Source organism: Papio anubis, chromosome 10 (assembly GCF_008728515.1).
Source record: "Papio anubis isolate 15944 chromosome 10, Panubis1.0, whole genome shotgun sequence".
NCBI classification, from domain to species: domain Eukaryota; kingdom Metazoa; phylum Chordata; class Mammalia; order Primates; family Cercopithecidae; genus Papio; species Papio anubis.
Window position 1 is genome coordinate 22114139 of NC_044985.1, and position 15650 is coordinate 22129788.

The following is a 15650-nucleotide window of genomic DNA, read 5'->3' on the forward strand; positions in this document are numbered from 1 at the left end:
ATGGTTCTTGTTCTTTATTATAACTAAATCCTCTATCTATATGCATTTTGTAGTATTTACATCTTCTGTCTTTACTCTTGATCAGGTTTACTAGAAGTTGTGTGTCTTGTTTTACTCAAATAACTGAGTTTTGTTTTATTTAGCCTCTCTACTGGATTTTTGTTATTCTTTGTTTTTAAAATTTGTACCTATGTAATCATTATTTCTGTCCTTATACGTTTGGCTCTGATTAATTTTTTTCTAGCTTCGTGATTTGAATATTAATCCCATTTATTTTTTGTTCTGCTTGTTTTGTGATGTATTTAAATCTATACATGTCTCTTTAAGTAAAACCAGACATTTATCCTGCAAATATTGGCCTATAGTCAAATAGTATGTGCATTAGCTCTAAGAATTCCATAATTTCTCTTATGATTTTTAAATAAATGCCATTTAGCAAAATGTTACTTAGTATTCAGCCATATGGGATGGTTTTAGCTTTTCCTTGGACTTATTTCTAATTGTATTGCATTTTAATGTGAGTCTATATGGTATTAAATAATTTGATTATACTGAGGCCTTTCTCTGTGACCAGTATCCGGTCCATTTGCGTAACTGTTCTTTGTCCGTAAAAAGAATTTCTATCTTCTGTTTGAGTCTACAAACTTCTATGTATCTATTCATTTAAGCTCAATAATTATGTATATTTTTAATCTGCTTGATTTAACAGTTTCTGAGGTTTGTGTGTTAAATTCCCCTGTTAGAATTGTTGATTTATCTATTTTTCTCCATAGAGTCACAGGTTATTGTTCTGAATACATAGTACTAAGTATGTAAATGTTCATGATTATTATGCCTATTATTCCTATTACAAGTGCCCTCATTGTCCTTTATGATTCCTTTTGGCCTTAAATTCAATATTAAAACCATTAATCTGACTGTTGGGGGGAGAAGGTTGCATTTACCTACTATATCTTAAGCTATTTTTTTCATTATTACTCTACTTATATTCCTTTGTTTTAGATATCACTTTTAGATAAATATTGCTGTTTTTAATCATACTTAGAAATATCTCTTAATCTTTGAGATAATCTTGAGTTAATAAACATTTATTATAACACTAATAGCCAGATACGTATTTCTGCATTTTATTTTATATTTACTACTTACTCTCTATTTTTTTTTTTTCATTTCAACTTGCCTCTGATCTTTTCCTTCTCCCTCCCACCATTCATCTCTGTCAGGTTAGTACCATTCCGTAATTTTATCTGTGGATTATTCTTTATTTATTTGTGTTGTAGTCATTTTTTATTTAGAAAATAAACCTTACCAAATTATATGTTCCCACCTTCTGTGTTCATCTTTTTTCTTACTGGATTACTCTATTAGTTTGAAATGGTCTGGGTGGAGATATCATAAAGCCAACTGATAATGACTTACTTTTTTTTTTCTCATCTAAAAAGATGCTTTGCGTTTAAGGGGCTACTGGCAATAACTCATCAGTTTAACAATATCAGGGTCAACATTTCTGCTATTCTCTTTTTGCTTCCTCTTCTTTGCAAAGTGGCTCCCATACCTCTTGACATCACTTCCGTGTTCAATTCTTCCCCTTTTACCAGTTGAAACTTTTTGAGAAGCCCCACAGCAGGCATATGCTTATATCTCATTAGCCAGGACTCCCTTGTATGTCCTCCTCTAGCTACAAGAGAAGTGAGTAAAATGAGTATTTGCTTAGCCAAATTCTATAATATATATAATTTAACGTTAACAAGAAGGAAGAAAGAGATATGTTTAGCCAACCAAAATGTCTTCCACAGGTACTTCCTCCAATGTCTAACTACAATGTGCCTACATTTGGGATTGCTTGGTGGCTCTTAATGAACACTTTCAAGAACCTCTTAAACCTTTCTGTGATTCACAGAAGTGTTAAGGCATTATTTCTCTCCTTTCATCTACTTTTTCTTCATCTGTGCCTTTTTAAGGCAGATACTGACACATTAATTTCACTCTCTGTATCTTTTAACTGTTCTCAGTTTTCCAAATCCTTATTTCTTACCCTTGTCTTCCAGGAGAGTCCCCTGACAAGATAATCCCACTTGCTGCAGCACATTTCAGCTGTATTAATTCTGTGATTCAGTTCATCCACTGACTGATGGTGATAATTATGGGTTTTACACCCATTATCTTCTAAGGGTTCTTCTTCATGAATTCTTGTTACTGTTTCTTTTTACCATTAGCCTCAGTTATCTCTCTGAGAATATCTTGGGTTTTCTTGTTGTTGTTGTTGTTTTTACTTTATCTCTTTAAAGCAGTTTTAGGTTCCTAAGAAATTAAGAGGAAGGTTCAGAGACTTCCCATGTGCTCCTTCCCCTAACACACACATCATTCCTCACCAGAGTGGTATATGTGTTAAAATTGATGACTTGCATTGATAAATTATTATCAACTAGGGTTCAGAGTTTACATGAGAGTCCACTCTTGATGTAGATTCTGTGGGTCTGGACAAATACATACTGATGTGTATTCCTCAATGTAGTATCATACACAGTAATTTCATTGCCCTAAAATTCTTCTGTATGTTACCTATTCAACCCTCCCTCCAGTCCCTGGCAACCAATGATCTTTTTACCGTTTCCATAGTTTCACCTTTTTCAGAAGTTTTACCTGTTCCATACAGTGGAATAATGCAGTATGTAGCCTTTTCTCATTGGTTCCCTCCACTCAACATTTAATGGTTTCCTTATGTCTTTTTATGACTTTATGGCTCCTTTTCTTTGGTGGTGAATATATTCCATTGTCTGGACATGCCACAGTTTGTTTATCTATTAACTTACTGAAGGACAACTTGTTGCTTCCAAGTTTTGGCAATTATAAATAATAAAGCTGCTATAAACATCCACATGAAAGTTTTTGTGTGAACATACTTTCAAGTCATTTGGATAAATACTAAGAAGAGTGAATGATAGATTGTACAAGAAGAGTAGTTTAGCTTTATAAGAAACCGTCAGAACTTATTTCAAAGTGAGTATACCATTTTGTATTCCCACCAGGAATAAATGAGATTTTCTGTTGTTCCACATCCTTGCCAGCATCTGGTGTTGCCAGTGTTCTGGATTTTTGCCATTCTAATAGATATGTAGTGGTATCTCATTGTTGTTTCTATTTGCATTTCCCTGATGGCATATGATGTGAAGCATCTTTTCTATGCTTATTGACATCTGATATCTTCTTTGGTGAGGTATCTGTTAAGGTCTTTTGACCATTTTTTAATTAACAAATGTGACTGTACTGCCTCTAATCCTGATTTCTGTACTCTCAACTGGTGATGTTGGTTTCTTTTCTCATCCTAGTTCCTTTATCTATACAAATAGTGTGCTACCTCTTTTTTAATATTGTAAAACTGAAAGATAGTATGTGCATAAGCATCTGCTATGTAGAAGGAAATAGATACTAGTTTCCCCTTCTTCCATCCAATCCAAATCCTGCCCCAATCAAATATTATTTCTTCACTGAAGCCTTTTTCTATTATTGGAATCTTTACTCTCTTCTTCTAATTAAGAAATCTTAGATATTTCGGAACTCATTTTTATCAAATAAAAATATGCTACAACTTTAAATCATCTTAGAAATCTGTTAGGCTTCACTTATTTTAGTAACATGCATGATCACTGACTAGGTCAAAAGCAGAGTAGAAATAGAACCCAAGTATTAACTCAGTCCACTACACTATGCATAATTCAATAATAAATTGCATTCTTTCTTTTGAAAAGACTGCTGCTTAATGTCATTTGTGTTGCCTCCACAACCAAGCTATAAATTCATCAGGATGGGGTATCCGTGGCCGGAGGCCTCTCAGGACAGATCAGACATTTTGTAATGATGCCTGAAATAAACACTCACCACCTCGATGAGCCACAGGTTCAACTCCTGGCAGAGATGTGTATCCTTATTGATGAGAATGACAATAAAATTGGGGCTGAGACCAAGAAGAATTGTCACCTGAATGAGAACATCGAGAAAGGATTATTGCATCGCGCTTTTAGTGTCTTCTTCTTCAACACTGAAAATAAACTTCTGCTACAGCAAAGGTCAGATGCTAAGATTACCTTTCCAGGTTGTTTTACTAATACTTGTTGTAGTCATCCATTAAGTAATCCATGTGAGCTTGAGGAAGATGACGCCCTTGGAGTGCAGCGAGCAGCACAGAGGCGGCTGAAAGCTGAGCTAGGAATTCCCTTGGAAGAGGTTCCTTCAGGAGAACTTAATTATTTAACACGAATTCACTACAAAGCTCAGTCAGATGGTATCTGAGGTGAACGTGAAATGGATTACATTTTGTTTATGAGGAAGAATGTAACTCTGAATCCAGATTCCAATGAGATTAAAAGCTATTGTCACGTGTCAAAGGAAGAAATAAAAGAACTTCTGAAAAAAAGCAGCCAATGGTGAAATTAAGATAACGTCATGGTTTCAAATTATTGCGGAGGCTTTTCTCTTTAAATGGTGGGATAAATTAAATCATTCAAATCAGTTCGTTGACCATGAGGAAATATACAGAATGTGAATACATAGGTGAATGATTACTGAAAAATTTCTCTACTTAACAAACTTAGAATGACTTTTTTCATTTAAATTTAGTTCTCTATCATCAATGTATTATATACAACTTGTGTGTAAAAAAATAACTTATAACTTTGTATAACACCCCCTGTATATGTGTTCTGTTTCCAAACGACATTTGTGAGAGATTATTGTAAAATAAGAGAGAGCAAATAAAAATGTAACCTGTGCAACACATGCTTATGGAAAATTTGAACAAATGAGTGAAGCCCTGTGTTTTTAGCAAGCTGTAATAAACATTTCCGGAGCACTCGCAGAGCACTTTTTATTTGCCAGGTGCTTTAAGTATCGTTAAATTTTCAGAGTTCAGAAAAATGTGCAAAGGAAAATATTGCTTAGCTCCTTCAAAACAGTCCTAATTGACTTTCATATTAACAGATTAAACTACCAGAGCAGGTTCAAGGAAAATTAAATGATATAAACCCTAATTTGTATCATTCTAAGTTGATTGTGTGGTTTATTCATTCCGGAAATACGTTGATACTTAAAGTCAGCCATTGCTTTTGATAAGTGACATTGATTAGGTTAAATCTTCTTTTAAATAGTATTTGCCAATTAGCAAAGTCTGTGTTTTCAGAATTACAGTGGGCACAGAGGTGTTCATAAAATGGGAATGGAGTCCCACTCAACAAGAGTTGCTTAACCTTGACAATGTTAACATTTGGGCTGGATAAAATCCTTGTGTGTGGGGGTCCATCCTGTGCATTCTAGGATGGTGAGCAGCATCCCCGGACTGCACACTGGATGCTGTTAGCATCCCTCTCCCATGACACCCACAATTATACCAGATGTTGCCAGATGCCCCTGGGGGACACAACCTCCAACTGAGAACCACTGTTCTACAGAGTCAGGCAATATTGTAGGGAGAAAAAAATAACAATGACAAAGGCCAGTGTTCATGTTCAATGGATTGAGATTATGGAATGTGTATATTAATGTTAAAAATTATATCTTGATCAATGTACTTTTATAAACTTGCCATAGATATCTCAAATTTGAAATCTCACCACAGCTTTATTATTCTTAAATGCTGTATGATAATAAAAAATAAAAATTTATTTCTTACAAAGTTAAAAAATTCATCAGGTATTCATTCATTCATTCATTCATTCACTCATTGACTATTTTATCTATCAATTACTTATTGATCATGAACATAAACCAGGCATTATTCTGAATGAATATACAAGAATGAAAAACAAACAAAGCAAGTATCAAGTTTTATACATATCCAATTATAGCATGAATCACATACTGAGCACATTATTACTCAATCCTTACTTGTTTGATTGACCTTAACAGACAATTGCATATAGCGATAACTAAATAAGCAGTATTTTATTATTTGGATTTCAATGTGAAAAAGACAATTAGTTTTTCCTCCAATGTCTAGTACTTTAGTCTGTGCATTAAGATACTTTTCTTTTTCTTTTAGGATAATTTCTCTCCCAAGAGATATCTTCAAGATTTCAGCAACTTCATTGATAAGTTCTTCTCAACAAGACATGTCCAGATGTCTGAATCCCGGGAATTAGATAGCTTGAAATGAAGCTTGGGATTCTTGATAAATATGAAAAACAGAAAAAGTCACTTAAAGGGGCAAGAATATGTAAAAAGGTTTCCATATCTCATATCATATGAGAAATGTGCTGAAAATGATAAATATTTTCACTAAAACTGATTATAATTCAAGAAGCTATTAGGAAAACAGATTTAATTGTGTTTGTCTTAGACAAATTAGTTTTGGTTAAATGACTCTCTGGTGGATTGGACCAGGAGAGGTAGTACGAAGCTTCTTTATTGTAAGGACCTCAATGAACTTCAGATATTTGGAAAACTGAGGTGGCAGAAAAATCTGGTATTTGCGTCCTGCACAGGTGAAGAGTGCCTGGTAAAAGAAGTACCTGTGTACTTTCTAAGAGCAGGACAATCTGCTGAATCATGAAAATCCTAAAGACAATTTTTTTCTTTTTTAATCCCGAGGTGGAAAAAGGGAGACGGAGCTGTACAATAGAAAGATTCCAAGATTGAAAACATAGGCACAGGTGTGCACCCATTGTGTAGCAGGTATCTCCAGAGACTATCTAAATTCTGGTTCTACTTTTGGGAATTAATGTCTTCACCTGTAAATTGTGGCATCTGGCTCATAATAGAGGCTTAGTAGCCGTAGCTACTACTACCATCACCTTCATCATTACCACCACCAACAAAAAAGATGAAAGAGACTACAGTGAAGCTATTTAGAATAGTGGCTACATGATTAAAAGTTATCTTGCACAGGTGAAGAGGTATGTATCATTGCTTGCGTAAGATTTTTTTTAAAGTTATCAATTATCAAAGCCAGAATTCTCAAAGTCCAAGGTCCATACACTGGATGCAATGTTGTGCATCTTTTCCTGCAGCCACAGGATGGGAGTTTTGCCAATGTGTTGACAAGGGCCTCTGACATTACAGCATCCCATAGTGATATATTGCAGACCAGGCATTTCACTACTTTACGAGCAGAATCTGCTTCAATACAGCAGCAGCTGAATTTGCAGTTCACAAAGAAGACTGGAACAAACATGGCCTGCAATGTTTATTTTATGTTCATTTTATTTACCAAAAGGAACCATGCTCAGTTTTCCCAAAATAAGACGACATTGACAAGTTCTTACATTCAGCATTTAATGAGTAAATCCATAGTCTACGTGAATCCCATTGTCTTGAAAGTGAGGGAAATAAAACCACCGAGGGCCTCACTGACTTCAGAATTATGAGAAGTCCCTGACTATATTACAGACTATTTATCCAAATAAATTTCTGATTATTCCACAATATGTCAATTCAAAGTGCCTACACACATGCTTCAGTTGCTCCTTGGGGGCCATTTTTCTACATACAACGTGTTCCTGGAAAATATAGAACATGATGAAAGAGCCTTGCTAAGCTGAGCAAGATGGGTGTGTGGGTGGGCAGATATTCTTTAGGCATTCAGGAAATTCTGAACATAGAGCCTGAGCCACTTAAAAACTGTAGACCAATAATGCATGCGTGGCTGTCAGTGAAGGCCTGGTATGACAGAATTAAGCAGTAACACTAAAGAAATCTGAGCATCTTCATTTGGGCACTTTTTAAGCACCTCAGACTAAGTGAGTTAAATTGTTGTTTTGCTTGGAAATATTTGCTTGGAAATATGGTGATTATTGTTTTGCTTGGAAATATGAACTGAGCAGCTGTATTTTTATTTAAAAATTTTTTATGACAAAGGTTATGTGGGTTTATTGTATAAAAACAAATATAAACAAAAAAGTTGAAAAATAAACTAAAGCCACTTATCAGTATGATCATTTTGACATATGCATATCCAGATTTTTTTGTATTTATTCATTCAATTTTATTTAAATATTACCTGCAAGCCAGGCATATCTCCAAGTATTAGAAATGCAGGGAAGATAATATTTTTATCCACAGGTAATATGTATACATATTTTTAACAAAAATTGCAATCATAGAGAGTACATACATTTTAACCTTACTTTTTGTCAGTCAGCAATATCATGTAAATTCACAGAAAGACATAAACTTAAAAATGTAATTTCATTGGTTATCATTATATTGAATGGCCATGCAGTAGCTTATTTAACTTTTTTTTTTTTTTTTTTTTTGGCATTGGAACTAGTTGCTAATTTTTCCTCTATTAAAAATATCCTGATCAAGATGTTTGTAAAAACTGTCCACATTGCATTGGATAAATAATTAAATGTAAGTTTTATGGGTCAAAAACATGGCAGTCATGTTTTTAAGGTTTCAAGCAGGTTCCAAATGTCCTCCAAAAATATTTGTTCAAGTTGTATAATTCCTAAAAGGACATGCAAGTGCCTATTTCCTCACAACCTTGACAATGTTACTAATTTAATAAAAAATTATATTTTATGAAAAGAGACTATCTTATTTAGTTGTATTTTCCCTGTCTTTGATTACTAATTGAACAGTTTTTCATAAGGTTATTGCCTATTTGTATTTATTATCTTTTTGTTTTCTACTGATTTTTAAAAATTTTTCTAATATAAATTGTTAGAGGTTTTGGGGTGTTTAGGATAAATAATTTATGCTCATTTCCTTTAAGAAATTAATACCTGAGATTGGAGAATAAAATCACTGAAGAGTTTAAGAAACAAGCAGACAAAGTAAAGAATCTTCATATCCAAGTTCACATTGTAAAATGTCCAGGACATCAATAAGTCGATGCAGAACTGAAGTGCATAGAAGGCTAAGACAATCCATGGGGCGTGGCTTCTCTGATACAAGGGGACATGCTCGGTGGGACTGGTTGTCCAGCAACCCAGCTCCCATCTGTTACAGGCTTCTTAGCAGAGGTGGCCAATGAAGGTCTCTGGAACTTCATTTTCTCATTTCTAACACAAAGGTAGACAAGATGATGCTTTTCCCTCTAAAATTCTAGAGAGTCAGATACAGAAGAGGTGACGAAGAGAACAGAAAAATAGGGATACAGCATCAGAGTTGGAGAAACATAGATAACATAGAGAGGGGCATTTCAGATAGAAATGCAGTGTGCCATCACGTAGAAATGTGGAACAGCATGGGACACAGCAAAGAGTTGGGTGTGAGCTGAGAGGTGCAGGAGATGAGACTATGGAGAAAACCAGCATCTGATGATGAAGGACCAAAGAAGGAAGATAGGAAGATATGGCTTTAGACTTCATTCTGTAGTTAGGAAGAGAATTACTAAAGAGTTTTAAGTGAACAAGTCATATAAACAGATTTAAGGAGTTTTTATTTTTTTTCTTTTTTTAAACTAACTAAAAAAACAAAACAAAACAAAAAAACCAAACTTTGGCAGTGATACGAGATCTGATTAGAAGCCTGGAGGAAGGGCTTCCAAGTCAAAGGCTGTCTATTGCAAAGTCAGTAGAGAAATAACGTGGGCTGGAACTAAGGCAGTGGTACTAACTGCAAATTATGCTCAAGACTAAAACTTCCCCCTAAAGTGAATACGATTTTCTGGAAAGATAATGCTAATAAGAATAATAGGGAAAAAATAATAATAGGGCAAAATTTTAATAGCGATATTAACTCCTTAACATTGCCATTGATCAAAACTGATAAAGTGTTCCCTCTCATTTCATATTAGTTTTATGCTCAAGCAACTTTCTTTAAGCTAACCATAGCTGAGATTATCAGTAGTATTTTTAACAGCCACATGCTGGGGGCATTTTCACAGTGCATAAAGTGCTAACATGAGTGCTATAAAATCACTGACTACTGTGAAGTTCTTCCAGCCAAGATCACTGCCTCTGCTTCAGGAAAGAACTGAGTAGTTGGGGGAGATGACTGTGACAGGAAGCATCTGAGCATTCCTTTAGCCCAGGATCCAAACCCACTGAAATCTTAAGAGAATCAAATTCTGGGCTCACTTCCTGCTAACAGATATGGTTTCCTAGAGGGCCTGGTGGGTGTCAACTCTTTCTTTCCACAGATATTAGGCAAATTCACATCTTTGGGTCCAGAGGGTCAACTGTGCTATGACTAGTTGTTTCTGGCCTATTTCCAAAAAAAGACCTACTGAGAATCATTCCTGGTGCTGGTTTAGAACTGGCTCAAATCTTCTTTCCTTAATTCTCTACTTCACACCTACACTCCTGACCAAAATTTCTGCTTAGAAGATGCCTACAGAGATATTACTTTGATCCTAGCTTCTTAATCAAGTCATTAAAGCAAAAAGTCCCAAACAATCTCAATAAGAATAAGCTGTTTATGTGATTGAATTCATTTAGGTACCACTACTACCTGTGAAGTAGGTCCAGATATTATCCTGATTTTAAAGATGAGAAACTGAGGTCCAAAGAAGTTAGTGAGATTGATCAAGGTATCACGTCTAGTAAACAGTAATACCTAGGAGGTTTACCCAGGTTGTGCTCCAAGGTTTTGGTGGCACTTCCACACTGTGGAACAGAGATGTTGCTCTTTTTTAAATGGTCACCATACCTAGAGTTCAACTGATAATTTAAAAGAAGGAATTTGCCAAGATGAATTGTAATCCTATTTTAGAAGTGGTCACTTTCAGCATCTCAGAATCCTCATGGTCCAGGTGGCCTCAGGTGCCCAACATATCATAGAGACCTTTTCTGAGACAAACAGAATTCTGAGTCACTGGCTTTCAAGAAAGGGAGCAACACTTATCTTTTTTAAGGAGATCTTAAATTCAGATATACATGAGATTTTATTCGGAATAGAATAATCGTATAATGTACTAAGAGATCAGTTTATTTTATTGATTTAAGCAGGAATTAAGTATTTAGGTGACAGTTATTTATTGAGTGTTTTTCAGATGAAAGTCTGTTGCTATTGACATTTCTTTCTAAATACTAATGCAATAGAGCCACAAAATGAGAATTCACAAAAGAGTTGGGGATGAGACACATATTTGGGTGAAGGATCTTTATAATTGGAGGAAGGAAAGCTGAAATACATACACATGTGCTCCTAAGGACTTTTTAGTGAAACATAGTGATCTATAACACATAACAGCTAAGATATACATACATACACATACATGCACATAAACGTTACTACTAGGATGATGGATTAGTCTGTTTTTCATGCTACTGATAAAGACAAACTTGAGACTGGGAAGAAAAAGAGGTTTAATTGGACTTACAGTTCCAAGTAGCTAGGAAAGTTCTCACAATCATGGCAGAGGGCTAAAGGCACTTCTTACATGGCAGCAGCAAGAGAGAATGAGGAAGAAGCAAAAGCAGAAACCCCTGATAAACCCATCAGATTTTGTGAAACTTAATTCACTATCACAAGAATAGCATGGGAAAGACCCGCTCCCGTGATTCAATTACCTCCCTTGGGTCCCTTCAACAACATGTGGGAATTCTGGGAGACACAATTCAAGTTAAGATTTGAGTGAGAACACAGCCAAACCATATCATTCGGCCCCTGGCCCCTCCAAATCTCATGTTCTTGCATTTCAAAACCAATCATGCCTTCCAAGCAGTCCCCCAAAGTCTTAAATCATTTTAGCATTAACCCAAAACTCCACAGTTTAAAGTCTCATCTGAGACAAGGAATGTTCCTTCTGCCTATGAGCCTGTAAAATCAAAAGCAAGCTAGTTCCTTTCTAAATACAATGGGGGTACAGGTATTGGGTAAATACAGCTGTTCAAATTGGGAGAAATTGGCCAAAACAAAGGGGTTATAGGCCCCATGAAAGTATGAAATCCAGTGGGGCAGTCAAATTTTAAAGCTCCAAAATGATCTCGTTTGAGTCCAGGTCTCACATCCAGGTCATACTGATGCAAGAGGTGGGTTCGCATGGTCTTGGGAAACTCTGCCCCTCTGGCTTTGCAGGGTACAGTCTCCCTGTCGGCTGCTTTCACAGGCTGGCATTGACTGTCTATGGCTTTTCCAGGCACATGGTGCAAGCTGTCAGTAGATCTACTATTCTGGGGTCTGGAGGACTGTGGCCCTCTTCTCACAGCTCCACTAAGCAATGCCCCAGTAGGGGCTGTGTGTAGGGTCTCTGACCTCACATTTCTCTTCCACACTGCCCTAACAGAGTTCTCCATGAGGGCCCTGTCCCTGCCACAAATTTTTGCCTGGGTATCCAGGCATTTCCATAAATCCAAAATCCAGGTGGAGGTTCCCAAACCTCAGTTGTTGACTTCTGTGTACCGACAGGCTCAACACCACGTGGAAGCTGCCAAAGCCTGGGGCTTCCACCCTCTGAAGTCACAGCCTAAGCTCTATGTTGCCACTTTCAGCCATGGCTGGAGTGACTGGGACACAGGGCACCAAGTCCCTAGGCTGCACAATGGGACCTGGGACCCAGCTCACAAAACCACTTTTTCCTCCTGGGCCTCCAGGCCTGTGATGGGAGGGGCTACCATGAAGGTCTCTGACATGTTTTGGAGACATCTTCTCCATGGTCTTGGGGATTAACATTAGGCTCCTTGTTGCTTATGCAAATTTTTGCAGCCAGCTTGAATTTCTCCTCAGAAAATGGGTTTTTCTTTTCTACTGCATTATCAGGTCTTGAATTTTCTGAACTTTTATGCTCTGTTTCTGTTTTAAAACTGAATGCTTTTAACAGCACCCAAGTCACCTTTTGAATGCTTTGCTGCTTAGAAATTTCTTTTGCCAGATACCCTAAATTATATCCCTCAAGCTCAAAGCTCCATAAATCTCTAGGGCAGGTGCAAAATAACACCAGTCTCTTTGCTAAAACATATCAAGAGTCACCTGTGCACCAGTTCCCAACAAGTTCCTCATCTCCATCTGAAACCACCTGAGCCCAGACTTTATCATTCATATCACTATCAGCATTTTTGTTAAAGCCATTCAACAAGTCTCTAGGAGGTTCCAAACTTTCCCACATTTTCCTTCTTCTTCTGAGCCCTCCAAATTGTTCCAACCTCTGCCTGTGACCCAGTTCCAAAGTCACTTCCACATTTTTGGGTATCTTTTCAGCAACATCCCACTCTACTGGTACCAATTTACTGTATTCGTCCATTTTCATCATGCTGATAAAGACATGCCCGAGACTGGGAAGAAAAAGAGGTTTAATTGGACTTACAGTTCTACACAGCTGGGGAGGCCCAGAATCATGGCAAGAGGAAAAGGCATGTCTTACATGGCAGCAGCAAGAGAAAATGAGAAAGAAGCAAAAGTGGAAACCCCTGATAAACCCATCAGATCTTATGAGACTGATTCACTGTCATGAGAATAGCATGGGAAAGACTGACCTTCAAAATTCAATTACCTCCCCCTGGGTCCCTCCCACAACACATGGGAATTCTGGGAGATACAATTCAAGTTGAGATATGGGTGGGGACACAGTCAAACCATATCAGATGACCTATTTGCCCATCACCTTAATGGAAATTTAATGCTTCCACTCTAGTTTATTGTGATAACATGGATCTAAAATATATCCGCAAATACAAAACCTTCCATAACATATGGGTTCAGTGATTATTGATTTAAATACTTGCTTTGAATTTGAATAAGACTTGGACTCTTTAAAAAATAAAACCACTGTGATTTTAAGAATTGTCCTATATGGGATATGAAAAAAGCAAAAACATTATTTTGATGAACCCTTTCTAGCATGCATACACCTTATATCAAGAAGAACTATTTGCTCAGAAAGTGGTAATTTCCATTTTAAATGAATCTGAGATTTCAACTATTTTTAGTGGTACAAAATTTTTACAACCTTTGACTCAGTACCTCCTACTAAACGCATCCTTTCAAAAGCACGAAATGTTGAAGGTCTGTCTATATTATTCAAACCAGCAATTAGATCCAGATGTTACTGCACTTTATATTTAGATACCACATTTCAATATCTAAAAAAAGAAAGAATGTTCATGAAGGACAGAGAGAATAATTTATAAATGCAATTAAAGCATATTGTTTAGACTCCTTCTCACTAATTTACCTGATTGCAAAGTAAAATTAAAAGAATTCATATTTAAATGTAAAATTGGGTCAATGAGTAATGAAATTTTTCAAACTGTGTGTATAAGGAAAAGAATACCAAGTATACAACGGTTGTGTCACATAAAGTCTATTTTATAGCTTTGCTATAACATCTTCCAGTTTTTTAATAAGGCAATCAAATTCTAGATAGTATGATGGATGGAATGATGATTAAAGAGCAACTTGAAACTAACTACGTGTTATATACAGTGGCAAAGCTGCTAATAGAAATCTATAAATGTTGCTGATATCATATGCTTTCTCTGGCTTGGAGTGTTCTTCATTTAGGGAAATAATAGAATGAAATGTTATGTTTCAGCTAATGCTACTTGAAAAACCATAGTATACATATGGAAAATGGATATAGGTATATCATACAAAATATAACTTATTCTTAAGTTTGGTTGATCAGGTTAAGAAAGAAATAGAATGGCTAGGTACCCCTCCCCTTTAATTATCAAATGATCTAAGTACTTGTTTAAATTAAGTCAATATGTTATGGCATTTTTGTGACAGTGAGTATTCTTAACTATAGCTTTGGCTTTGGCTAATAATAAGTGAGTTGGCCTTTTCTAAGGTTATGCCAATGACTGGTAGCACAGAGGTAGTCTGCATTACTTGCCACTAGAAGGCGAGCCAGCAGTGGGTTAATAGCTGGATGTCACGAAAGCTGTACAGGATTGAGAACTGGAACCAACAATCAGGTGAGAAGTTGCTAAACTAGTGAGTAGTGAATGACCATTGATTCTTGCAGCTCTGCGCCAGAAAGACACCATTGTATCCAGATAATTGCCAGAACACAAGGCAATAATAATCCTCTCTGGTCTCTAATTAGTTTGTTCATGATTCAAGTGATTAACGTATGCTACCAGGTTCTTTAATGTTACTGTTCAGGTTACCACAGCACATAAGCTTAAGAGTAAACAGGAATAATTCACTCATTCATTCACAATATTAGGTATCCACTTTATACTGGTCACTAATATGTATGCCGAAGCTTCTACATTAATTAGAATTAGTTTCCTCTGTGATCTCAAAAATATGAAAACAATTATAGCTCAAATAATACTAGTTACTATTTACATAGGGTTTATGACATGCCAGATACTATCCTAAGCATTTTACATACATTATCTCATTTAACCCTAACAGCAACTTCATGAGTTAGGCATTTTTATTAGCCCATTTTGTAACTTAGCAGATAGAGGCACAGCTTGTTAATTTGCTCAAGGTCACACAGCTAGTAAGAAACAAAGCCAAGACTCAATCAAACCCAATCTGGTTTCAGAGTTCATTTTTTACCATAGTACATATGCTGTCCCATGTATAATTCCAGGTGCACGGGGTAGGCCAAGCTGATATTGTGAAAACACTGCCACCAAAGCCAAAGTTTCCATTATCTTGCTGTTATGCTATTTCTATATCTGCAGATTTCTACATCACGTTCCAAAATGGCTATGCTAGCACCAACCATTATCATTATTCCAGCCAGCAGGAAGAACTATTTTCTTTTAAGGATTCTTCCCAGAGGCTTCCTTCACAAGCAAATTAAGCTTATG

At 36.2% G+C, this 15650-nt stretch overlaps 1 pseudogene; it reads left to right on the forward strand.

Annotated features, from left to right (window-relative positions):
* Positions 1–3701: 3701 nt before the first annotated feature.
* LOC116269145 lies at positions 3702–4543 on the forward strand (annotated as a pseudogene).
* Positions 4544–15650: the final 11107 nt, after the last annotated feature.